Source organism: Tamandua tetradactyla, chromosome 3 (genome assembly GCF_023851605.1).
Source record: "Tamandua tetradactyla isolate mTamTet1 chromosome 3, mTamTet1.pri, whole genome shotgun sequence".
Taxonomy (NCBI): Eukaryota; Metazoa; Chordata; class Mammalia; order Pilosa; family Myrmecophagidae; genus Tamandua; species Tamandua tetradactyla.
The window spans coordinates 103,320,580-103,346,553 of NC_135329.1; the positions used below are offsets into that span (position 1 = coordinate 103,320,580).

The 25,974-nt window shown below is 44.6% G+C and overlaps 1 protein-coding gene across 8 annotated transcripts in view; it reads left to right on the top strand.

Moving 5' to 3' along the window:
• Window positions 1–2,616: 2,616 nt before the first annotated feature.
• The window catches only part of MGAT5 (alpha-1,6-mannosylglycoprotein 6-beta-N-acetylglucosaminyltransferase), a 376,908-nt gene continuing 353,550 nt past the window's right edge, over window positions 2,617–25,974 (top strand). For 3 of the 8 annotated variants that reach the window (XM_077153611.1, XM_077153615.1, XM_077153612.1), the window contains exon 1: window positions 2,617–2,726. The gene's annotated coding sequence lies outside the window, so the exon portion shown is untranslated. Of the gene's footprint in view, window positions 2,727–3,732; window positions 3,750–5,802; window positions 10,289–25,974 lie in introns of those variants that run through there. The other 5 variants (XM_077153613.1, XM_077153614.1, XM_077153616.1 and 2 more) reach the window with 3 other exon arrangements.

A 25,974-nucleotide genomic window follows, 5' to 3' on the forward strand; every position in this document is an offset into this window, starting at 1 on the left:
TTACTGTTAGTCTTCTTACTTAACTTTTCTAAGACTTGTCTTCATCTGTAAAATGGGTACAGTAAAATCTACTCCATAGATTTGATATGAAGATAAATATAATTTACATCAAGTTTAGTAAGAGATGCTGAGTAATAATGGGCTTGATTGTGCAGAGGTGTGTTTCCTATGTTTATAATTGAGCAATTATCTAAAATACACATGGGGCAAAAGTGTGGCAAGAAGTAGAGCAATATGGTTAAAGCAGACTTAGCAGTAGAAATAGGGGGTGTCGCTTTGCTGGGAAATAATCCCAGACTTCTTTCTTCTTTTAATCTAAACCCTTTTGTTCACACCAGGTGGATGTGCTAAAAATGAAACTGTTCACCAGGTATGCATGAAAGCCCACTGTTTTTTACTTTTCTCTTCTCTCACTTAGTAACAAATTTTTTCTTGAGAGGATGTTAAGGAAATATACAACTCCATCCTACTAAGCATCTTTATATCTACAAGCTATGTCTATAAATTACATTCTAAACCCTGTAAGAAAAACAATTGAGATAGTGTTAGCTTCCCCCAAAGGTACTACAAGTATATAATTTATATAAAAAAATAGAATATATAATACAAATCTATAAAGTACATATGAATGTGTGTACATATGAATTTTATACCTTTATGCTTTATTTTTCTATAATCAATACACCTTTTTAATAAAAAAAAACTGAAATAATAGCCACTATTATGCCCTTTGTAGCACTGAGACCACCAAGTAACTGGTTGATGTACTTCCGAAATCTGTAGGGGAACTGGTGGTACAATTATTAACCAGCTACGGGAACTTGGCTTCAAAGTGAATCTATTATGATGAGGATTTGTAAGATCGTATCCAAAGCACAGAAAGTCCTAGCCACCAGGTGTCACCATCCTTCTATTTCCCTCCCTGTGCCTGAAGAGCGCTGGAGACATTATTTTTTCCCAAGGGATGAAGGGAAATATGTACCTGGGAACATTTCTGGGACTTCTCTAAGAGGTCCTTTCATAATAAGAGGAGGCTCCCTGCCCAGGCTGATTTCCTCATGGTTCTTGAACAGTACCTATACGGTTTCTGACAGCTGAGGACAGAAGTAGCTGATAAATCCGGGATCAACTGGTCAGGAAGGATTAGGGTAATTTCCTCTAGTTTGAAATTAAAGATAGGACTGGTCTATGGTGCCTGGAGCCTATAGCTAGCTGAGTGTAAGGGAGACCCACCTGTCTTCTACTGCAGCACCTCTAACCAGCCCTGTGGCCCTAGGTCACTTGTAAAATGAGGTAGATGGACTAAGTCATTTCTAAGGGCTGAAAGTACATGACCTGTGGAGGATGGGAAGCAGGGTGGGGTGACCAAGTCAAAGAAAGAAGTAGGGATGACAGCAAGCCAGAAGAAGTTCGAGGAAAGTTTAAACATAAACCCTCACCAGCACAATAACTGGATGAAGTGACTGGTTGCAGGGCCTGCAATTTGCTGGGAGTTATGAGCCTGGTCATTTGCACCCATGGGTATTCCAGCAGGGCACTCTTCCTCCATTCCAGATAGTACTCAACAAGAAGTTATAATGTTTAGCGATGTAAATGTGTGATATTCTGTCTCCCAGGGCTTGGTTGGATTTAATGTCATGTCAGTCAACGTTCTGTGTAATACCTTCAGGGCACAGAGGTGTTTTATTTCTTTTTTAATTTACCCAAGGTCTAATAGTACAATGTGCAACTAGCACTCCCACAGTGTTCATAAAATCGGGGGTGGGAAGGGCAGAGAAGAGGAACGGAATTCATTTATTGAGCATCTACTACGTGTCAGGCAATGCTAAATACTTTACATATATGTCATTTCATCCTCACTATAACCTGATGAAGCAGCATTTATTCCAACAGTGGTTAAGATAAAGAAAATAAACTCAAATGGTTAAGTGGCTTGCCAAGATCACAAAAACCAAGGGGAAGAAACTCATACTGCTCCATATTACCCATTCTACAAGGGAGGAATCTGAGGGTCAGGAAGTTTATGTTGCATGCAAAATGATGGTGGAGGCCAGTCTCACCCTCACTGGGCTTCACTGCAATAGGGCCCCTGGTACTTGGAGGCCTGGAATGCATACCTCTAGAGGATGTGTCCTCATATCAGCATTTGCACAGAGGCAGGACTTTTCTAGAATATTATTCGTTGCCGGCCCTTCTCCTTTCTCCCTTTGGGCTGCGGAATTCAGACTGGAAGAAGTCCTCTCCGACAGGGTTGAGAGTTTGCAGACGGCCCCTGAGAGGCTGGGGCGTACCGAATTGGCTGAGCGCTCCGCCGGGGAGGGCGGGGAGTTTGCAGAACGTCCCTGGCCGGAATCCCTGCCACCCAGATCCGCGAGCCCAGAAGCCGGGCGAAGTTGGAGAGATCGGGTACCGCAGGGTTGGAAGAAATTGCGGGCAGACCCCAGCCCTGACCGGCTGAGCTTCCGGAGAGTCTCTGCAGGGTCCGGGCCGAGGGTGGACGCGCCGCTCGGCCCAGCCAGGGCTGGGAGTTTGCAGACCGTCCCTGCCGCGGCCCGCTCGGCGGCGGCCCTGCGGCTCCCGCGGCGGCTGCGGCCCCGGGCGCGATCCAGCCCAGGTAGCCGCGCCGCGGGCTCCCGGCGCTGCGATCTCGCGCCCGGCTGCGCCTTGAGCTCCACGGGATCGGCGGCCGGAGGGCACTCCAGGCTGCTGCTGCTGCTTTCTAACTGGTAGGTGAGATCCACTGGGTCAGGGTGATCGCGTCGGAGCTCGCCATCCCCCCGGGGAGATACGCGCAGAGGGGACCGCGGCGGGCGCGGGGAGCAGGAGCCTGGCGGGAGAGCCCACACCGCGGGCGGCGGAGCCGCAGGCTTCCGCCCGCTGCTCCTCCGCCGCCTGCGTGGGTGCCCCGGCTGTGCTGTGGCAGCTCTACAGGACTCTGGAGTGCAGCGGTGGGTGCGTCCCGGGGCGTCCACCTGCCTGGGCAGCTCTTCCCGAGGAGTGACTGCAGCCCCCTTAGGGCCCGGGGGGAATGGAGGTGGTGGGTTTTCTAGGAGTCCAGATGAGGCTCCGGTTGCGCGGGCTGGATGTGAGTGGTGGGGATGGCAGATGGGCGCTCGGACCGCAGAGGACCCCAGAAGGGTCACGTTGCTGGCGTGGGCGGGCGAGGGTCCCTGGGACCCGGGCGCAGCCACGAGCCAGCGGGAGGAGGGAGGAAGGCTGGTTCATGTCCCTGGGGAGGGAGGAAGCGGCCGGCGGGCGCTCCGGGCCCGAGAACCTGGGAGGCCCTGTGTGCGCCTCCAGCCCGCGGGGTTGGTCAGCCTGCTGGCGACCCTGCCGTTGCGCGGCTGCCTAGCCCGCGAGGCTGTGGGGATCGCCGAACCCACACCCGCGCACACTCCCCGAGAGCATGCTCAGTGCGGCCCTGGGAACTTCCTGCCGAGTCGCGAGCCGCCCCGGCCCTCTCTCGGCCCCCTCTGACCCCCTCCCGGCCCGCGGCAAACAAAGTTGGGGGCGGCGGGGACGCTGAGCCCGCTTGTCGCCCTTCCAAGGCCTGGGTCTCCGTCTAGCCTCTGCCGGGCTCCCGGCGCGGCTCTCGCCGGCTGCCCCCGTGACAGAGGACGGGAGAATGGATGTCATCTCTCGCTCCCCGCGGCCGGGTCCAAGGCCGGGTGGCCGGAGGCCTGGCGGTGGGGCCGGCTGCCGGGTAGACTCGCTCAATGAGCGCCCACCGAGCGCACAGACCCCGCGCGGTAAGGAAGCTTGGTGGAAGGGGGTGTGTGAGCCTGGGGACGTCCGTGCACACGCTCACTGTCACACACAAAGCCGTAGTTCCGTAGCCACCGCGCCTAAGAGGGAAGGGGTGGCGCTTGTATTGTCCAAGCGCGTTTGGAGCGCCAACAGGGTGCTTGGAGCCTCGTGGACTTCGGTTGCTCGCGGTGCGTCTGTTTCCTGGAGATGCCCGAATCGAGGTCTAGGGTGCCGCATTCCTGGCACTGACCACCAGGCCTGGCCCAGGGCGCACGCAGCTGTCTGTGCCCAGCTCTGGCCTCCCGGTTAGTGACGGCTGGGTGCATCAGACACCGAGAAGTTGAGAAGGGGAGAAAGCGGAGGTTCATGCTGAGTGGCAATAGCGCACCTCCAAGTACACTTGGATCAAAGTGTTAGAGGCAGATCTCATTCCAGAGAAAAGCAGGTGGGGAGCTGATGCTCTCTCCCCCGGTCCATTTTCCTGGAGGATTTGCTCAGAGAGTCTCAACTACTTTCATCAGTCATTATGCCAGGCACACACATCCCGAGTTTTGACGCGGGATCGGAATTCCCTTGTCTCTCTGATAGAGACAATCACTGAATACTTTTAGTGAAGGAAAAGCCATTTCAGATCTGTCTTGATGGATCAATTTTCAACCCCTTCCTTCCTAAAAATTCTTTTTGTTGCAATCCTTCAGGACTGAGATGGGCAACTTAGAATGTGTTTGGGAATGTTAGACTTGAAACATTCCTTTCTGTAGGCCTTTTTAGTTATCTTCAGTTGCAAACTTAATGCCCATGCAATCAACCCAGTGTGGAGAGGCCCTGAAAAGCAATGGAATGGAGGAGGGGAAGAGGGTGGCTTTTTACCCCTTTTAGAGACTGAGGAAAGAGGAGAAGGAAGCTGCTCTGGCGGACACTTGCAGAGTTGGATACCTGGGTGCCTGGGCATAAGGTTTGGTCTGGCCTTTGGTTTGAGCCTCACTTTTGAGGGTCTGGGACACTTTGGCCAAGGGTCACTGGGAGAATGAATTCTACAGCCTTGGTTTGAGACTCTGCAGGATTTACATCTAACATGCGAAAACCAGTTGGTTTTAGGTGGGATTGCAATGACAGAAGGGCTGGGGGCCCTGCCCAGATCTGCCAGCAGCATGTGTGCTTCAGCCACGGCTGCAGAGCAGCACTTAGGATCTTTGAGCATTTAATATGCTTTGTGTTTGGAAGTGTGAATACAGTACTCATTTATATATATTCACACATCCATTACATTTTTATAAAAAAGCGTGTGCATATGTACATGCATATGTGGTATTCTTGGTAGAATCCTGGAGCCAGAAAGGACCACAAGAGATCACAGGAATTCACGTTTTCTCCCTTCCTATTCAGTTTTCTCACTTTAAAAATAACCAACCAACCTCCCAAAGCATTGAAATATCAGAGTCCCCCATGATCCCAGCTGAGGAGACCTGAAATGTGGCTGCTCAGGACCCTTTCTAGATGTCACTCTTGAAACCTGACCTGACTTTTCTAAACATTATTTGGCTTGGGCTCTAAATCACAGCAGAGAAACCCTCCCTCCACCTCCTACCCCCATGGATTTTGGCAGGGGACAGGTAGCAGCTGGTGTTCCCTGCAGAGGTATCTAGAAAATGACCAAGACTTATCATCATTAAGATCTGGGTTGGGGAGTTCACATCCTCTCACACTTGTGGTGACCTGGAGAGGTGGCTGCCCGAGGCGAGGTGTAAAGAGCAGTGAGGCTTCATCTCTATTCCCTCCTTTTTCTGTGTTGGCAGCCCCCTGGCTCTCGGAAGATGGGGTGGTGTTGGTGGTGGCAGTCTGTGTTGATGCATTTGTAATAGGTCTCAGGGTGAGTGTGCTGCTACCAGGGAGCTCAGTTTCTGGAACATGGTGGTTTGCTGTAGTGGGTGTCAACGTCTGAAGAAGGCTCCTGGTGTTAGATTGAACAGCTGATGATGGAAGGAAGGTATGTGTGCTCCAGAACCCAAGTACTTGCAAGAGAGAAGACATAAGTTTTCTCTTGGGGGGTGGGGGGTGGGTGAAAGAGGACCATGTGAGTGACAGTTGAGAGTTTGGGTAAGAAATAAGTAAGTATCTGGGACTTGTCAGTGCAAGTTTCACCAGCTGCCTTTAAAGTTAATAATGGCTTTGAACTAGAGCCACTCCTAACAGCCAAAAGATGGCTATACTTGTAAACTTCTGTTTGAAATTTAGTAATGATCTCCCAGACCCTCTCTTCTTAAAGTTGCTCATCCTTGCCACTTGTCTGTGGATATTTTGTGTCACCATCAAAAATCTGGCTGCGGCTGAGGTGCTGGCTGCAGGTACACTCATTGAGTATTTATTGTGCATCTACCATACACTGTGCTGGTGCTGGGGATATAAAGATGTCCTTCTTTTAAATTACTTTCTCACTTTAAATTTATCTGACCTTCTCTCTCAGTGTGTTAATGCAAACTAATAGCTCTTGGAAAGCTGCCAGGGTGGGTCCCAGGAGCCTTAAGTCCTGTAATCACGTTCTCAGCTTGGAAGAGTTGAGACTTCGGCTATGTTTGCCCGTTTGGGCTGCCTTTTCTTTTTTTTTTTTTTTTTTTTAATTGCCATAATTAAACTCATCCTTCCCTGACTTCGTCAGAGGTGTACGTGGAAGGGATCAGAGAATCACTTTACTGCTTCAAAATCTCACAGTTCTCTTGTCTGAACACCATAACCTCCTGGGAAGAGAATAGGGCCTTCCTCTCAGGGCACTCTGTGCCCTATGTTTGGCCTCAAAAATCTGGACAGGCAAGGAGTGAAGGGGTGTGAGCTAGTTGGCTGCGCTTGGTGGGTCTGCTGTCCTTGAGAACCTAGCACTGTCTTTTAGTCATTTCCACTGCCACACCTGTGCTGATGTCCCTCCTGGTCCTCGGTCCCTGCTGGGACTGTTACCTAGGATGGTTAAGGGGTATTTCTCCACCCTTTTTGTCTGTGAACTCAGGAGTGGGCTGTGTCCCATGTACTTCATTAGTAGCAGGAGTTATCTATAGGTATTTGCAATTGATTTACTTTTTTTAAAAAGCCGGCATGTCACAGGTTATCCCTAGAATAATTACAGCCTCCCTTATTTGCATTCCTCTATGATTTCTGTGGCCACTGGGGGAGTTTCTGCTGCCCACCCCTCACATCTGTGTCTTTCTCTTGAGTACTGTCATTTTACACACAGCCTGCCTATAAACCACATCATGCTGGTGAAATGCTTTTTTTTTCCACAAATATCCTGCACAGAAAAGTCTTCAGCTATCCGTTGTTTTGGGTCTTTTCCACCTCTCAGTCCACCCGTGGGAGTGTGTTGTGTTTGAGATCATCAGAGATATTGTAACAGTTGGGCAGGAAAGTGGGTGTGACAGTGATGATAAAAATTAACTTTGATGAAATTTGACATGATTTCAAATGCTTCTTAAATATTATTTCCTTTTACCATAACCACAACACAGAGGTGGATGTCGTTGTGATTTCCCAGTTTACAGGTGGGGAAACTGAGATATTGTGGGGCTATGAAAACCAGCAAGGATCACTCAGTTAGCAAGTGGTAGAGTAAAGGTTTGAACCCAGGTGACCTGGTCCAGAGCCCTGGTTCTTAACCACAGTGCTTAGTTGTTAAGGCTGGAGGGCTTGCCCTGTACTAATGAGCACCTGCTTTCCAAGCAAAGCAGAGAGGATTTCTGGACACTCTAGGGTTTGTGTGGAAGGGATCAGAGAAGTGAGTCCCTATGACTCACTTCTTTCTGCCTGAGATCACCGAGGTACAGAGAGGTAGAGAAACTTGCTCCACAGCTCACCAGGAGGCGGTGGCAAAGCTGGGCCTAAATTCTGATCCTTGGTCCTCCAGAAACAATAGATAAGTTGGAGTCACTGATGTGTGCCCACTTTGTTTGTAGAGACAGTTCAGGAAGGGAATGTGATGTTCATTTGATATCTGTTCCTCCTAGAAGTTCTCTGTGTGCTTGGGATCCAGTCAAGAGGTAGACTTGTGTCCGACCGAGTCTCTTCTCCATTGGTGATTGGGAGAATCTAGCTGACTTAGGTGCTGTTGAATGAGGGATCCCCCTTCCTCTGTTACCTTTTAAGTTTGACATCTTACGAATACAGTCAGGGGATGGATTTTGCACTTCCCTCTTCTTAAATTCCCTTTCCGCCCCTCTCGGTGTTGACTGACACTCTTTAGGAGCATTGGGTGTGCAGGGAGTAAGCAGGCAGGCATCCGGGATGTTCTGTAAAAGTTCCAATAAAGGTGACCCCTGTGGGCATTCCCATGGTGTGATGGGCTCTCAGAAGGAGAGCAGAGGCCTACAAATTATTCCTCTGACTGCTGGGATTGCTCTCCTTGTTGGAATTTTTCCTTTGGGCAGATCAGTCCACAGTGTTTCCTTTCATCTAATTCCCTTTATGTGCCCAGGATTGTATCACATACCCTGCTCTTGCCTCTGGATATTTCTGGTTAATAAATAGTCCCTTGACACTCAAGGACTTTTAAGTCTAGTGGTCACGGCCCACACAGAAGAGTTAAGTATGCTTAGAAAGCAGTATGCAAATGAAGAGCATGATAATTCAGCCTACAGGACCACTTTGAACCTCAGCTCTGATGTGGAAAGTAAGAGGGTTTTGAATGAGCGCCAAAGTTATGTTCATTCCCAGCATCATATAATTCCACATATGTGGTGAAAGAAGTTGCAGAATAAAGAAATTGAATAAAATCCCTGTTACAGTTTGCTAAAGCTGTTGGAATGCAATATACTAGAAATGGGTTGGCTTTTATGGCGGGGATTTAATAGCTTACAAATTTACAGTTCTAATGCCATGAAAATGTCCAAATTAAGGCATCAAGAGGAAAGAACCTTCTCTGAAGACAGGCTGCAGGCATCCGGGGTTCCTAACACATGGGAAGGCACATGGCAATGTCTGCTCGCCCTTTTCTCCTGAGTTTCTTTGCTTTCAGTTCCTGACTCCAGTGGCCTCCTCTCTGAGCTTCTGTGCGTCCTCTCTTAGCTTCTCTGGGGCATTTCTCTAATAAGTTCTCTCTGCTCTTTTCTGTCCCTTATCCTTTCATAAAGGACTTCAGTAAAAGGATTAAGACCCACCTTGAATGGGGTGGGTCACATCTCCATTGAAATGACCAATCAAAGGTCCCACCCACAATAGGTCTCCACCCACAGCAATGAATTAAAAGAACAGGGCCTTTTCTGGGGTACTGACAGCTTCAAGTCAGCACAATTCCCTTGTTGAAATAACAATTCCAGTTGTTTTTTCCTTGCTGGTGACTTTTTAGTAGACAGTTGGAATGCCTACCTAAGAATAAGCAACCCTTTGTTGTCACTGTCTTTTGGGTTGTTTATCACAGTATGTTTAGAAATAAAAAGCCATGGTCCTGACTGCTCAGCCTAGAGATCACCTGCTTTCCTGAGAGAAGCTGTTTTATTCTCTTTTTGGAAAATTGAGATTCAGAGCAGAAGATGCCCAAGGTCCTGAAAGTCTGGGGCTGTCTGCTAGGTGTTTACCTCGCCACTTCCTGGGCCAAATTCTGTTAACATGCCTTGATCGCTGTCTCACTGTAAAACCAACACATTTAAAGAACAAGGGAGTAGGATATCAAACTCCTTGCAGCTGCTTTTTTTTTTTCCCAACCATCTGTTGTTTTCAGCTCTTTGTGTGTGTGTGTGTGTGTGTGTGTATTTACTAGTGTTCATGCCGTTGAAGAGTTTTCTAAATGACCAATTCTAATTCTTTCTCTTATGCATCTTGTTTAGAGAAAGCCTGGGTATGCCTCATGCTAAATACAGTCTTTCTGTTTTCTTTTGGCAACTTAGTGTTTCTGTTTAGTATGTCTCCTTTGCCCCCTGTCCTGCAGTTTAGGAGCAGTACAGGGTGTGTGTGTGGGGGGGCAGATTTGGGAGGGGAGAGAGCTCACTACTCCCCCACCCTGTTCAGGTAGGTCACACCTTGGCAAGCCCAGCTTCTGTATCATCTTTCCTCCTTAACAAATTTCTAGCCTCAGTGGCTAACACTGGCACCCCCCAACCCCCCATTTGATTTTTTAACTATTATGCCTATCAGATTTAAAGGCAACGTTGTTACATGGGTGAGCTTTTCATTGTAGATTATTTGGTACTGAACAATTGTATTCTCTTGAGTCAATGTTACCAGTTTTTTTTTTTTTCTCAGTTACCAATTGTTAATCTCATGGGTCAATGTTACCAATTTTTCTTCCTTAGGTTCACCATTCCTTATTTGCAAATCTTATGTCCAGTGAGCCCGAGAAATGGGAAGTTTGCTTCTAGTTTTGTTCCAGTACAAATCACCTCTGGCCCCAAGGGTTTCTCAGAAAGGGCAATAGAGCTCTACTAGGCACTGACTGGAAAGCTCTGGTCCCATGGCCTCATGCATCGCAGGGAGTCTGGAGTCACAGGGTTTCTGCTGAGCCATGAGCTGGCTGCTCTGACTCCACTGGTGAGCCCTCTGAAGTTGGCTGGCAGCCTTTGTACAGGTCAGTGAAGTGCTTCACAACTCCAGTTCCTCCTCTACAAAGGTGTGCTTGCTGATTTACTTACTCACTTACTTATATTAGAGAAGTTGTAGGTTTACAGAAAGATCATGCAGAAAATACTGAGTTTCCATATACCTGCCCCCATTAGTGCTCCCAGTTTTGAGGTCCTGTTTTGTTGTAGTTTAGTGGAGTACTTTAAAAAAAAAATCAATCAGTAGACTTTTTGTGGACATTTTTTTCTCCCTCACAACGAGTATAATTTGTAGGGACATGAAGATCAGCAAATTGGGACAGTATGTGTGAGAGGGTGTGGGTTTGTGGATGTGTCTGTGTGTGTCCACTCACTGCACCGCTATGGCTTAATGCCTTATTGTCTTGTAATCTATTTTAAAAAAAAAAAGGGAGTGATCAGAGCTAGAGCTGCAGGTCTGCAGTAACCATCAGTTAAATGAAGTCTCCAGAAAGTCTCTGGGCAAGGATTTTGCTAATATGACTTTCCCCCCTGTTTCATGCTTGTTGGAACTATAGTTAGGGTACACCACGGATAATGTGGAGATACCTGTGGATGATGATTTTATTCTATAAAGTTCAATAAAAGTGATTTCCATCATAATAAGTTGCTTATTCTACGATACTGCCTTTTCTCTCACTGCCCCTGACCAGAATCAGACCCAGCTTTCCATTTTTCATGCCATATCTGGTTAGTGGTCTCCAAGTTCTAGAGTTGCTTCCTCCCAGTCTAGTCCAGGGGCTTCACGAGAGGTTTTTCTATTCCCTCCCTATCAGCCTTTAATATAAACATCATAAAAGCCTATTGTCCATGTGTTTCCTGTGGCTGCTCTAACACACTGTCACAAGCTTGGGGGTGTAAAACAATTCAAATTTATTACCTGTTGCCAGAGGCCAGAAGTCCAAAATCTGTCTCAGTGGGCTGAAACCCAGGCGTGGACCGGGCTTCATTTCTGCTGAGGGTCTAGGGGACAGTCCACGTCTTTGCCTTTTCCAGCTTCCAGAGGTCGCCTGCATTCCTTGGCTCCTGGCCCCTTCCTCCGTGTCCACAACCAGCAGTGCTGAGCTGAGTCCTTGTCCTGTAGCTGTTGTGCTGGCTCTCTGACCATAGCCAGGAAAGGTTCTCTGTTTTAAAGATTCGTGTGATTAGATTCGGTTCACCTGAATAATCCAGGATCCTCTCCCCACCTCAAGGTCCTTCACTGAATCACATCTGCCACCTAAGGTAGCATATAAATAGATTCTGTGTATGAGGAGGTGGGGGTCTATAGGGACCATTATTATGCCCACCACAGTCCTCAAAACTCCTTGTAGGGTGAGCATTCTACCACTGAAACACCCATGCACCCTATTTACTCTTTATGTAAGAGAACAACTTTGCTGTTAACAGGAAATTTGCCTGCTTCCTTATCTTTATGAATATATCCCAACCAACTATTCACTAAGCACGTTGGTATCTAAATAAAGTTGAGTTCTGCCATGGCCAGGAATTTGACTAAGTCCTTTTATGTGCTCCCGTGCATGGTTTACATAACTGCCAGCAGTCCTGCTATTTTCATGCAGTAACTGAAGAGCAAAGATGGCAGAGGCAGGCATCAAAACAGGATCTCCTCACTTCCTGCATTCTTTTTACTCCACCTTTCTGCCTAAGAAGTGATAATGGACAAGCTTAAAATAAGAAATGGTAATGAGAGAACTTAAAGTAATGTGAAATCTTTCTGCATCTGCCGTTGGTGGTGTTTTGGTTTTGCTAATGCTACCAGGAAGGAATATACCAGAAATGGGCTGGCTTTTACAATGGGAGATACATTGGTTTACAGATCTACAGTTCTGAGGCCATACAAATGTCCCAATAATGCATCAACAGGATGATACCTTCTCTGAGAAAAGGCTGCTGGCATCCATGGTTCCTCTGTCACATGGGAAGGCACATGGTGACGTCTGCTCGTCGTTTGCTCCTGGGTTTCATTGCTTTCAGGTTCTGATGCTTTCAGTTTCTGTGAGTTCTTGCTTGCTTCTCCCTGGGCTTTTCTCTCTAAGCTCCCTGGATGTTTTTCTTTCTCAGTTCTCTCTCTTTTTCTGCCTTTTATCCTCTCGTAAAGGAGTCTAGTAAAGGATTAAGTCTTACCTTTAATTGGGTCAGTTACATCTCAGTTGTAACAACTTAATCAAAAGGTCCTACCCATAATAGATCTGCCCCCTACGAATGGATTAAAAGAACATGGTTTTTCCTGGGGTACATAACAGATTCAAACCAGCACAGGTGGTAATAAGAAATAAACACTGCCTGTGGTAGAGTGATTATACTAATGGCCCCAGTTATGACCTCGTCATGTCCACATCATTTGCTCTACAACTCTGCAGTTCTCTCTCCCCTTCCCTCAGCCACTGGGACTGCCCTTGTGAGTTGCTTTTGCTAGTGGGTTGTGAGCAGATGTTATGTAAGCAGAGCTTAAGAAGCATCCGTGTGTTTCTGATTGCCTTCTACACTATGGGGCTTGCTCTCTCAGACCCCTGCCACTACTTCAAGGACACAGCCGGCTGGCCTGATGGAGAGGTATGTGCCAGCTGAGGCCTCCCTACACCAGCTAGCACCAGTAGGCACCACCTGTCAGCTGCTTATGAGCACGTCCAGCCCAGATCCCCGGAACCACTCAGTCAACTTGTAGAACTTGTAGCCTTGTGGAAGAAATAAATGGTTGTTGTTTTAAGCCACTAAGTTTTTGGGGAAATTTGTCATGCGGTATTTGCTAACTGATACACAGCTCATATGAGATATCTGAATAGCATAAAAAGTATTTTCAGTGTCTCTTTGAAGAGCATTTTGGACAACTGGTAACTAATTAATGTTCTTTTAAGATTAAACTTTGGTCTTAAGAACTTGCCTATATCTTTTTTTTTTTTTTTTTTTACCTTAAGGTCCTTTAAAGATAATTATTTTTGGTTTCTTTTAGAATCAGAATTATTTCCCATCCTCAAACTGTTTACCCCTTTCTAGTATCTTTCTATCTTTAAAGATAAAGTATTATCTGTTTCTTTTAGAATCAGAATTATTTTCCCTCCTTAAACTGTTTACCCCTTTCTAGTACAGTGACTTTGGACTTCAACCTACAGTAAGAAATGCACTTTGACTCAGAGCTCACTCATTTATACATATAACAGCAAAAAAAGTTTCATTTAGCACTAATTATCTTTACTACCTGTGGTGCCCACTGATGATTTTATTCTATTCTAGATCATTTGAACTCACAAAATACTGATCAGGGGTCCACAGACTGGGGCCTGCTCCCTCGTTTTGTGTATGAAGTTTTATTGGAACACAGCCCCACCCCTACTTTTCACATTGTCTCTGGCTCTTTCTATGCTATAGTAGCGGAGGTGAGTAGTTGTGACAGAGATTACAACTGTTGCTAGCAGCCAGGCCTGAAAACCTAAAATATTGACTATCTGGCTCTTGACGGAAATGTTTCTAATTCTTGGGGGAAATTTCATAACCCATCAGTTAGTTGCACCCCTCAGTTTGGAAGATATTGCTCAAATGGACCTCAGCTCTCCTTCTTGAAATGACTCTCCACAAATCTGGCAGATGTGAAACCTTAACCCTTTCCCTACATCAGACTCAGACTTTCTTTTCTTTCACTGAGGTGCAGCAATTAAGATTCGGCTATTTAACATGATTCCTGATTGGCCTAAATGGGGAAGACTTCAAGCATTTCTCATGTTTCATTTTAAGTAATGTTACGGTGTTTTGTTTTATATTTAAATAAGACTTTCTTGGAGACTAACGAGTTAAAATGGACACAAATTTCATTCAAGTGCTAGTTATTTATTCCTTAGATTCCAGCTGTGCGTTTTTTGGTGGTATAATGGAGTCCATTAGTGAAAGAGGTAGAGAAACAGTAATCCTGGCTTTTTTTTGAGCACCTCTCTGGCGACTGGTCCTTATCGTCACATTTCTGAGTCACGGCAGTCTTATTTCTGGATGTAATACAATTTAATGTGGTTGAATCATGGACTTTTGGGGCTGGAAAGGATTTTGGAAGATTGTTTTTTTGCACTGAGACCTAATTGGCCTCGTAAAGGCCCAGTTTCTCTGATACCTAAAGTTTTCAAGCCTGCCAAGGAAGGACAAGGCTGTTATTTCCATGATGTGGCTAATGGGATTGCTGAGTTGGAGCTACAGGCAGAAAAGACTTCAGAATGATCTGAAAATATCTTTCTAGAGTCTGAAATACCAGGTGAAGAATGGTCATTGGCCCATTTGTTTATGGGCAGTGAGAATGAAATCAAAGTAAAGAAGCTTTAACTTTAGCATGAAGAGCTTAGGCAAGGTCTAAAGTCCATTTTCTAAATAAGCAGGGTTCTTTGACATTGGAATAGGTTCTCCTGAGCTGTCTCCCTTAGTTTAGGTAGGTGGCTATTATAGTTTTATGTGGCAGCTTGGCTAGGTTATGGTGTTATGGTGGTTTGAAGCTCTCTGTATCCCAGAAAAACATGTTCTTAAATCTAACCCATTTCTGTGAGTGTGAACCCATTGTATGTAGGACCTTTTGGATGATTTATTCAGTTAAAATGAATCCCACCTCATTCAAAATGGGTCATAATCCTATGACTAGAGTCCATTATAAATGGAATGCATATGGAGAGAGAGAGAATGCCATGGAAGCAAGAAGCTGAGATCAGTGAAACCCAGGAGAGAAGAGGGTGACCAGCAAATGCAGCCATGTGCCTTGCTGTGTGGCAGAGGAACCAGGGATTGCTGGCAGCCCATCTTTGGGAAGAAAGCATCACTTCAGTGATGCTTGGATTTGGACATTTTCATGGTCTCAAAACTGTTACGTGAATAAGTTCCCATTGTTTAAGCAGAACCATTTCATAGTATTTACTTAGAGTAGCATAGAAAACTAAAGCAGGTGTACAGTTGTCTGGCCAGGCAAGCACTGACCTGATTATTCCTGTGAGGGTGTTTCCTAGATGGATTTGCATCATTGGTCAGTTGATTGCATCTACAATGGATTGCATCTATAATCAGTAAAGGAAATTGCTCTCAGCAATGAGGGGAGCCTCCTTATCCAATCAGTTGGAGGTCTTAGAGTCAGAATGAGGATTTTGGAAATCTGTAGGAAGAGTTTCTGCTCCTGCTTCAGCCAGCCAGCCTCTCCTGAGAAATTCACTGTCACCATCATGAGAACTTTCAGTTTGCAGCCTGACCTACAAAATCCTGGCTTGCCAATCCCACAATCATGTGAGCCAATTCCTATAATAAACTTCTTGATATTTATATATAAATATGTAACCTGTAAATTCTGTTTCTCTAGAGAACGCTGACTAACATAGGGCCATCTCTCCAGGTGGCTAGATGCTAGTAAGGTCCCTTTTAGCTACTAGCTACAGGAACCTGCTGGGGCTTGGTTAAACAAAAGCTGAGAATTCAGGTATACAGGGCAGGGTCCAGGAATGGAATGCAGCTCAGGACCTGGCTCTGGGAACCCCCAGAAACCTTCTCTGCCTTCCTTTCCTCCACCTCCCACTGCCTGGCTACTTTAGTCTGTCCCCACACCCCCACCCCCTGCCTCATTCTGCTGTTCTTTTTCTGAGGGCAGAACTCTGGACAAGGTCCTTGTTATAGGATAAGCCACCCAGCTAATCTTGTAATGCCAGTTCCACTTTGCCTGGGAGTGTCTTCTCAGTGGCCCAGTTTGGGGTCAGCTAGATTCTAATCCAACAGCAGCCCCTGCAATGAAATTTTGGCTACCTCAAGGCTGTTATTGGGGGCATTTTAGAATTTTGTGGAGCAATTTTGGTTGCCAGTGATTGGGGGTTGCTATTAGCGCTTATCGGATAGGGAGCAAGAATGCTATACCTTTGTGATAGGTAGAGCTGTCTTCCACCAAAATGTATCTCATGTCCCACTACTAGATGATCCTGGAGAAGAATAACCTGCTTAGTTTCTGAGCCTAGACCTAGCTTTCTTATAAGCAAGTAATTTTTTGCATGTTTTAAATAAGCAATGACTTTTGCTGTCATGAAGAAAGGTTGCGCTTTGTTTTATTGGGGAAAAATTTAACCAAAAGGTGTTTGCCATTTTGGAAAATCACATCGCCCATGGCAGAGCCTTTTGTGTGTTTAAGTCATTCATATAATATGTCTGTCTGAGTCCATATTTCTAGCCTACTGTCCTATTTATGTATGATGTAGGATGGGGTCACATTTCATTATTTTTCCATGTGAGTATTCTGTTATTGCAGCACCATATGTTGAACTCTTGTTTGCTTGTTTTGTTTTTGCTTGTTTGTTTGTTTTGTGGGAAGTACATGGACTGAGAATCAAACCCAGGTCTCCCTCATGGCGGGCAAGAATTCTACCACTGAACTACCCTTGCACCCGCCCCACTCTCCTTTTGATTCTACATTAAAGTGCAAACATTTAATGATTCCATGTGCCTTCTTGAGTAGTCTTGTCCAACTGATGGCATATTGAAATATGTTGTTAGTATGTTATAAATTATTTTCCTTTCAGTCTCATCTGTGTTGTTTTTAGGGCAATTAATATAATATTAACATTATAACATATAACATATTAGCATAATATATTAATAATTAATGTTTGAAATGGTTCAGCAGAATTAAATACTCTGAACACTCAGCATTTAAAAGTACAAACTGTGTCCCATGCATTGGGTGGAGCAGAAAGGAGAAAAAAAGAATAAATATACTGGCCCCCTGCAGTTCTACTGCCCCTCCCCTGGCTTCACCCATGGGTGGTGGGTTCTCATTGGTGCAAACCTTCTACCCTCCCTTATATGTGGTTTATAGTTCCTGATGGGCCAGGACTCAGTTGTAGGTATCCTCATCATCCTGGAAACTGAAATCAGAATATCATTTGCAGAAGATGAGTTTCATATGAGTGCCCTGCCGCCAACACCTTGCAAAGTGGGTCTGTGGCCACTTGGGAAAATATTACATCTTGATTTCCATGGCCCTCTATGAGAACTTACCAATTCTGTAACTTTTCAATGCTGGGAACAAAATCACAATACCAATAGGTATTGTCTATGACTGTCACCAATAGAAATCAGATATTTTCATGTCACATTCTAGATGGTAAACTGGTATCTTGAAAAATCCGTACCCATTACCACTTTAAGTTATGGTGGTTGTTAGACCTGCCATTTGATAGTGTTATTTAGTGCCTTAACAAACAAGCACATGTGTTATGCCATATCACAATTTGAGAAATCTTTGGACAGCCACGATTAAGTAGAAGTGATATCCTTTGTAATCCTATGCATTAAAAAAAAAAAACACTTCTGAGAAGGGGGTCATAGGCCTCACCAGTCAGCCAGTGGAGTCATGGTACAGAAAATGTAGAGTAAAACTATGGGTATTCTGTCACTCACTGGGGACCTTCTGACTTTGCCCTTTCCCCAAGGCTATCAGATATGAGTGTGGAATGGGTGTGGCTTGTCTCCCTTGGCTTCTTTCCTTCTTTGACCTGGTGAAGGAATTGAGACTGATCCACCCCTGGCTCACTCTTTTAGTCAACAGGAATAGACAAGTTGGTCAGAACCTTCATCCTGCAAGACTGTGTTGGTTAGTAGAAGGTCCATGATACACTGAAAAAGCCAAAGCAGGCTGGTTACCTAAGACCCAACCAGGAGGATCATTTCTGCTTCTGTTCTTCAGGAGGAAACTTTCTGTAGCTCATAATATAACTCAACCTATCTGAATAGCTCAGTTGAACAATTGAAACACAAGGAGCATAGAATAAGAGGTCTTTTAATCCTGTATAGATTATCTGGATACAACCTAGTGTATATTAAGCAGATAATCAAAAAGTATTGACAAAGTCCCTTGAGGGAGGGGAGAAAGAATGTGGGAACTGTTAAACCTTATCATCAGGGAATCCCCCGATGTTGTGTCAAACTTCAGGGACACCCAAATCAATAGGCCATGTCCTCGTTCTTGAGGCTTACTCTTGTGAAGCTTATGTAGTAGCAGAGAAGCTTAGATTACCTATAGGCATTCCTTAGAGTTACCTCTGGAGGACCTCTTTTGTTGCTCAGATGTGGCCTCACTCTCTCTAAGCCCAACTCTGTAAGTGAAATCATTGCCCTCCCCCTACATGGGACATGATATCCAGGGTTGAAAGTTTCCCTGGTAGCATGGTAGATGACTCCCTGGGATGAGCCTGGCCCTGGTACCATGGGATCAACAATTCCATCCTGACCAAAATGGGGAAAAGAAGCATGACTAACAAAATATCAGTGGCTGAGAGGTTTCAAATAGAGTTGAGAGGCTGCTCTGGAGGTTGCTCTTATGCAAGCTTCGGTTAGACATTGTTACCTATCATAACCTGCCAGACCACAACCAGGACCATTCCAGTCAATCCTAAAGAACACCTAGGGCAATATATAAGATTCTACAAGGGTTCCATGTACTAGAGTAACTTTCCAGAAACCTACAACCTCCAGATGGGTCCCTGGACCAGATAAGTCCTGAAATTTAGAGGACCCAGCCTCTCCAAAACATCAGATAGTTCCATCTACCTATCCCATATAAGTGACAGACCCTTCCAGTATGAAAAAGTTAGAACGGACATAGCTCAAACACCCCTAAAGACAGAGATGGAAAGATCAAAGGTGATGGTGGAGTTATACAGTAAAGATAGGATTTAACAAATGAATATGAATGCCGAATCATTAAATTGATATCTCTTTTAGTCTCCAGTATTTTAGAGCAGCTAGAAGAAAAAACCTAAAATTGTGGAAATATAACCCATGTCAAACTCTGAAATATGTTCTACAACTAATTGCGGTGTTGTGCTTTGATATTTATTGCTTTTTTGTATATATATTATTTTTCAAAAAAAAGAAAGAAGGGTAAAAAGTCAATTGTGGTGATAAAAAAATATTTAAGCCCTCTAGCCTCCTATGTTCTGGAGCAGCTAGAAGGAAAAAATATGAGAGGATTGTATGGTAGCCCATGACAAACTCTGGGATCTGCCCTATAACTACTTGTTGAAGAGTGCTTTGAAAACTACTGCTTTTTTTTATTTCTTTTCTTTGTATATATGTTATATTATACAATAAAAAAGTTGAAAATAAATAGGTAGATAAATAAATAAATAATAAATAAGGGAAAAAATGCAAACATCCTGCAGGAAAATTCCCTCCCTGCAGACAGACTTCTGTTCCCCTCTTCATATGCTTCAAAACAAATACTTGTATTATTATGCGCATCATCAGAAGCACAACTCTAGGGAGAACCCCATTGCCTGAGAAAGATGGGGCACGAATGACTGTCAGGGGCGTTTTCCCGTTGCCATAGGGCTTATTGGGGGGAAGGGTCATCTGGCAGAAATTGAGGTTTGGGGTGGAGGCAGACAGTTCCATTGGTGTGTTTTCCATTCTGGCTGGCGCTGTGCTACCCCAGGGGGTGCTGCTGGCCCTAACTGGTTTCTGTTCCTGGAAACGTGTCACTAGGAAATGACTTTGCCCCAGAAGCACCAATTACCCCGACCCTTGCTATCCTCTAGACGCTGAGTTACTTTGCTGCTGCCATGTGCATCTTTCTCCTCCCACAGCTTCCAAGTCTGTATTTGGAGTATGAAAATGCTGAGCATTTCCTTTCTAATTCCCCAGGAATTGAAGATGGTGAACGGTGTTCAACACTAATACATTAATAATAATAGGAATTAATAATAATGGGAATAATAATTTTTTTCTTCATTCTGTCAAAAAATAGCATGCCAAGGATTAGACTTGAATGGTCAGTTTTTTTCCCTCCATTTTTTGGAGTTTAGTTATTGATCAAGTTTCCCTGTTGCATTATATTGTTCTGTAATAAAAACTTGTGAAGACAAGTTCTGTACTTGATGTAGAGCCAAAGAAAATTCCTCTAAGGCTAGGTAAAATTTCTGCTTAGCAAGAGTAACATTTTACTAGGAATCTTCTTTTAGGTCAAAATGCAGAAAGGGTGTTGTTGGGAAGTCAGATGCTTTTTCTTTTCCTAAATAAATGTCTTTTCTTCTTTTTTATTTTTAAAGAATGAGGTCTTCTGTAGCATTTATATGAAAGTTAGAGTGAGGTTCATAGACTCTCTTATCCCGGGCAGACATCGTCACAGCCAGGGGCTAAGATACGGAGTGATATAATGAATTCTGCAATAGGAAGTTGTTTAAATAAAACATACTACCCCTGTTTTTAGCATTCTCTCCATGACTGTTATATCAGGGTAAATTTGCATGGTATAACTAGAACTCTGAATGTAGGAGATGGGGAGTGGAAAGCTGGTAAGGACTGGATTTAGGATTTAGCATTAGGGAGCTGTGGATGATGTCACCTCCAGGAGAGTGGATTATATCACCCCCAAAAGTGTTATCCCCTCAGAAAGTCCAACCCCTGGAAAGCTGTATTTACAAAAAAAGAAAGAAGGCCCTGAAGGACTGGTCTTGCCCTGAACAGAGGAAGAGTCCTGGGTTTTACAGGACTGATAATTCCATCATGATAAGTACTATTTTTTTGAGCCCTTAGAGTAGGCCTGCCATTCTTATGAGCACTTGAAGATACTTTTGCTCATTTGCTCTTTATAAAATCCCTATGAATTAAGTACTAGCTGTTGTTTTGATCTCCATTTTACAGATGAAGAAACTGAGGTACAGAGAATCTAAGTCACTAATTACCCAAGTTTATGTGCATCCCTTGACCAGAGGGGGCTGGTAAGAGAATACCTTCTAACTTTCCATTGCTTTGGACAATATGGAAATCTTCAGTGACCTTTGCAAATCTTGGCCTGTGATTCAGAGGCTGAGATGGGGAGGAGAGTATAGGAACAGTCTGGAGGACAAGAGGGTGTAGAGTTGAGGGTGGTGTTTTTTTTTGTTTTTTTTTTTTTCTTTTGCATGGGCAGGCACTGGGAACCGAACCCAGGTCTTCTGCGTGGCAGGTGAGAATTCTGCCACTGAGCCTGCCACTGAACCACCATCGTACCGCTGTTTTGTTTTTTTAAAGTATGAGAGAGTTGCTCAAAGGCTTAGGGAAAGAATCAGCTCAGAGGGAGATTTTGAAGATACAGGCAGGAGATGGCTTGGGGTGTCAGGACAAATGGGAGAGGGTATATCACAACACAACAGATAGGCTAGTAGGCTGCTCAGCAGAGACTGGAGGGAAGAAAGCAAGTGCTGTTGCCAAAACTGGGGGGGGAAATTGTATAATTTCCTTTGTATGAAATGTCCAGAATAGGTGAGTCCATAGAGACAGAAAGCAGATTAGTGGTTGTCATTTCTGGCCTATGTAATGCTGCAAATGGGAAATGAATGAGAGAAAGGTTGAGCAGGTAGATGAAGTAGAGGTCAGGTGACCTCCTGAGAGTAACAGGGGTGGAAGGGTTGAGGATAAAGGGAAATGGGGCCCACTGAGGAAGAGGGAAAGCTCCGAGTCCCTGATGTTAAAAGTCCATCAGACGATGAGGGCATGGATGACCCAGACAACCAGGTTTAGGGGATTATATGGATTCATTTATTTTTTTCTAGGCCTACTCAGCCGAGTGCAGGAGTGCAGGACAAGAGCAGGAGAAGAGCAGGTGGACTGTGAGCCCCAGCATGTTGTTACAAGGTGGGGATTTTGCTGGCCAAATGCACTGGAGAGACAAGAGTGTGGACGAGAAGTAGGCATTGGCAATAAATGGTTTGGAGAAGTGGATGAATCTGGAGTGGGAGTAGCTGTGGTCCAGAAGAAATTGGAAAGAAGTGATTCAAGGTCCGGCAGGGGTTGAGTTGGAGAGCAGGGCAGCTGACGAGAATGCCGTGGTCTAGGCTGTGGTCTAGGCCGTGGTCTAGGACTCAGGTGGAGTGACGGGAAAGGCCACTGGGCTCCAGGTGGTCCCTGTGCTGCAAGCATAGGACAGGGATTTCCAGAATTTGGTGCGCAAAATAATCCTTTAGGGTATGAGAAGACAATATGAACTCTTCAGCTTATATTTTCTCTGTAAAAGTGAAGAACTTAAGTTTTGCTAATACTAACCATACAAGTTGGCAGTAGTACAATATGCTGGTTTGAAATGTTATGTACCCCAGAAAAGCCAAATCTTTTTAATCCTAATCCAATTTTATGGGGGCAGACCTACTGTTGGGTGTGACCCTTTGATTAGGTTGTTTCCATGGAGATGTGACCCCGCCCATTCAAGGTGGGTCTTAATCTGTTTACTGGAGTCCTTTAAGAGAGACATTTTGAGAAAAGCACAGATGCTTGAAGAAAGAAAATGTCCCAGCAGAAGCCAGAAGGACCCACAGGAGCTGAGAGGGCCATTTTGAAACCAACCCAGGAGAGAAGGGCCAGTAGATGCTGCCTTCCCATGTGACAGAGGAAACCGGACAATCAGCCCTTCTTGAGTAAAGGTATCCTCTTATTGATGCCTTAATTTGGACATTTTCATGGCCTTAGAACTGTAAATTTGTAACCTAATAAATTCCTTTCATAAAAGCCAGCCCATTCCTGGTATATTGCATTCCGGTAGTCTTCGCAAACTGAAACATATACATGTTTATTACTTTTAACTAAATGAATGTATTTTAAGTCTGAATGCTTACTTTCTACCAATGGAATGCATGGCTATGGTAGTTTTGAAGGGTGCTGGCATGGGAGGTTGGGCAGGTCCCTGTGACAATGACCAGGGGAGAGATGCAGGAAGTCTGCCCAGGGCTATCGTGGGAGACCTGGTCACATGGCTTACTGATACGGAAGCCCAGTGTCTGTGTCACGGTCCCCTCGTTGACCAATTTAGGCTCCCCTCCAAAAGGGAATGGGGCTACCTTGGCATGGCTGGCTCTTTCTGATCTCATTCTGTGGGGGTACATCACCCTTTTAAAATGATCCCAAACCCCCTTGTAGAACTTGAATAGTTACCATCATAAGTAGTTTCAGGTGACTACCCCTTCCCCACCTTTTTTGGGAAAATTAGGCTATTTGCCTTTTTTTCCCCCATCTCCCAACTTCTTGGATGTTCACTGATGAACCAACCTCTCTCCCACCTCAGTCCCCTGAGATGATGACCTAGAGAAGTTTTTTTTTTTTTTTTTAATGAACTGGGATACAGTTGTCATAAGCCTTGAAATTTGAGCTGATAGTCACTACCAGGATGTGTTGAGTGAAAGGTTTGGTGTGTGCTGGGTGAAAGGCAGATTCAGGACGACCTGGCTTCCAGTTCTGACTCTGCCGTGAATCACTGTGTGCTTCTGGGCAAGTTGTTTAACTTCTCTGATGTAGGATTTCTTCATTCAGGATGGAGAAGTGATTACCTGTCTGCCTGTCAAGAATGCAGGAAGAATTAAAGGAAATAATGACACATGCAAAAGCTCCTTAAACTCAGCAGAACTAAAGTGCCAGTTTTCTACCTCAGCATCCCCCCCACCCCTCACCCCCTGCCGAGTTTCCTCTTATACTTCCTCTTGTACATTTCAACCCTGGTGGCAAAGACAGATGACCAACTGGGGTGCCTTCCTGTTAGGCTGCTTTAAAGGTGTCCAGGATGTGATTATGCTGTACTTTTCCTTGTGATCTCTCGGTCATGGGTTTCTTTCCCTGGCCTCTGTTCTGCTTTAAGGAGAGTGTGGCGCCATCTTACATTATGCTGTAGTATATGGTTAATATTAAAACAACCCTTTAATCATGAGCCTCTCCCACCCCTTTAAATGCCTTAATGAGAAACTGATTTCATAGGGGTCAGAAAACAAAATAATAACTGGCCCCATTCCCCCTTCCGCTCCCATTTCAGATATTCTTAAGTCAAAGAGAGTGAGTTCTGAGAACAATCTAGAATCAACATGCTTGAGTAGGGGTATTTCAAAAGGTCGTGATTATGGAATGAGCAGCCTCTTGGTGTGAAGGTAGTGCTGCCCTGCTCTCGGAGGGACCTGACAGCCGGGACCCTCCCTCACCTGTTTGTGGCATTAGGTAGGCCAGAGCTCCGGGCCTGCTGGGTACCTGTCCTCTCACCTTTGGGGAATGGCCAGAAGTGTCTTCTGGCTATGCCATCCTCTCCTGCATTTATAGGGTGGTTGTACTTATGTCAGGAATGGATGAAATTTCAAAAAGTCATATTGGAGTCTTTAGAAAAGTGCGACTATGCAGAAATGTGGGCCTCTGAGTTACTTAGCTGAATCTGTTGGTAGAGTCAGTGAGTGTGGTGACTCCTCTCCACCCCAGGAAAATATTTTATTGTTTCATTAACAATTACTCCCTTTTAATTTGTAGCAGGAATTTCAATACAAATATTAATGTACTTTGAACTTTCTTTCTTTCCTGCTTTTCTTCTGTGATTTCGCAACATCAGTCTCTGTTTTGAAGTTCTTGATCATTTTATTCCCTTGTTAGTCAGAAGGGATCCTAGTATAGCATGGGTATTAGCATTAAAACTAATTCAGAAAATAGGCTTGGCGCTGTACCAGAAGTATCACAGTGACGCAATACCCGGTAAATACTATTTTAAATTCAGACTGGAGGAAAAAGTGTCCCAGTTCTGAACGCGTAGCACTATATGAAAAGGGGCCTATTGATTAAACACTTAGAAAATTTCAAAAAAAACCCCTTTTAAGTCCCAAGCTATTGGCACTCATGGGATGGATGTCTCGAGGCAGATAAAACAGTTGGGTCTTTTTCGTGGGAGAAACAGGGATCCTTTCACGTGAAGTGGTACTTGAAAAATATTCCTGTAATTTTAATGTACAGGGTAGTTAGTTTTCAGGAAATGTGTATTTTTCATGTCTTGGAGGAGACTTATAAAATTACTCCCAGGGAAAAAAAAATACTGCCTTTATTGGAGATTAACATATGAGGAAAGTGATGGCTGTTTTTCATTCTCTTCCTCTCTGTTTAAGATTTTACGCCGAGTGGAAGAACCCATTCTTGGCTTGGGATTCCTGTAGGTCCTTTCTCTTAACAAGAACCCTCTCTTCCTTCTCCCTCTATAACTGATAGCCTGCCTGTGAGCTTGGATGGGAAAAGTAAATTATCTTTAATTTAAATACACTGAATTGTAACTGAAATGTATCATTTTCTTCAGTAAAGGATACAGGCCACAAACCAAAGTAGGATTAGAAGTACCCTGACTTTGTCATCAGTTAATCCATAACACATTCCATTGTTGCAAGTATCTCCAAATATCAGTTATACTCACACTACTTCAAAATTATGGTCAATACTGTCACTGACCCACTTTTAGGTCTTATTACTTGGTGTACTAATGAAGTAACACCAGGAAGCATATTATCATGCTACAATTAAATAAATAATGTAACTGTCTTTAAATATAATTTGTTCCCTTTGTAATCCTTTCTACTTTATTTATGCATTTAAAAACATGACTTGGAGAAGTCCGTGGTCTTCGCGAGACTGCCCCAGAGGCTCATGGCATACAAAAAGTTAAGACAGTGGCTCTCTACCAGTAGTCTAAACTTTCCTGGTGGGTTAACCCAGCCTCGACCCTGACTGCACATTAGAATTGTCTGTGGGAGTTAAAAAAATCTCAGTGTCCAGGCCACACACTACCTAGACCAATTAAATGTGAATCTCTGGTGATAAGATCCACTCAATTCTAATTGATTCCTGGGAGCAGCCAAGGTTGAGACTCTCTAAATGCTTATGTAAACCAACTTGTTTTCTTCGGTCTCTCCTTTCTGGT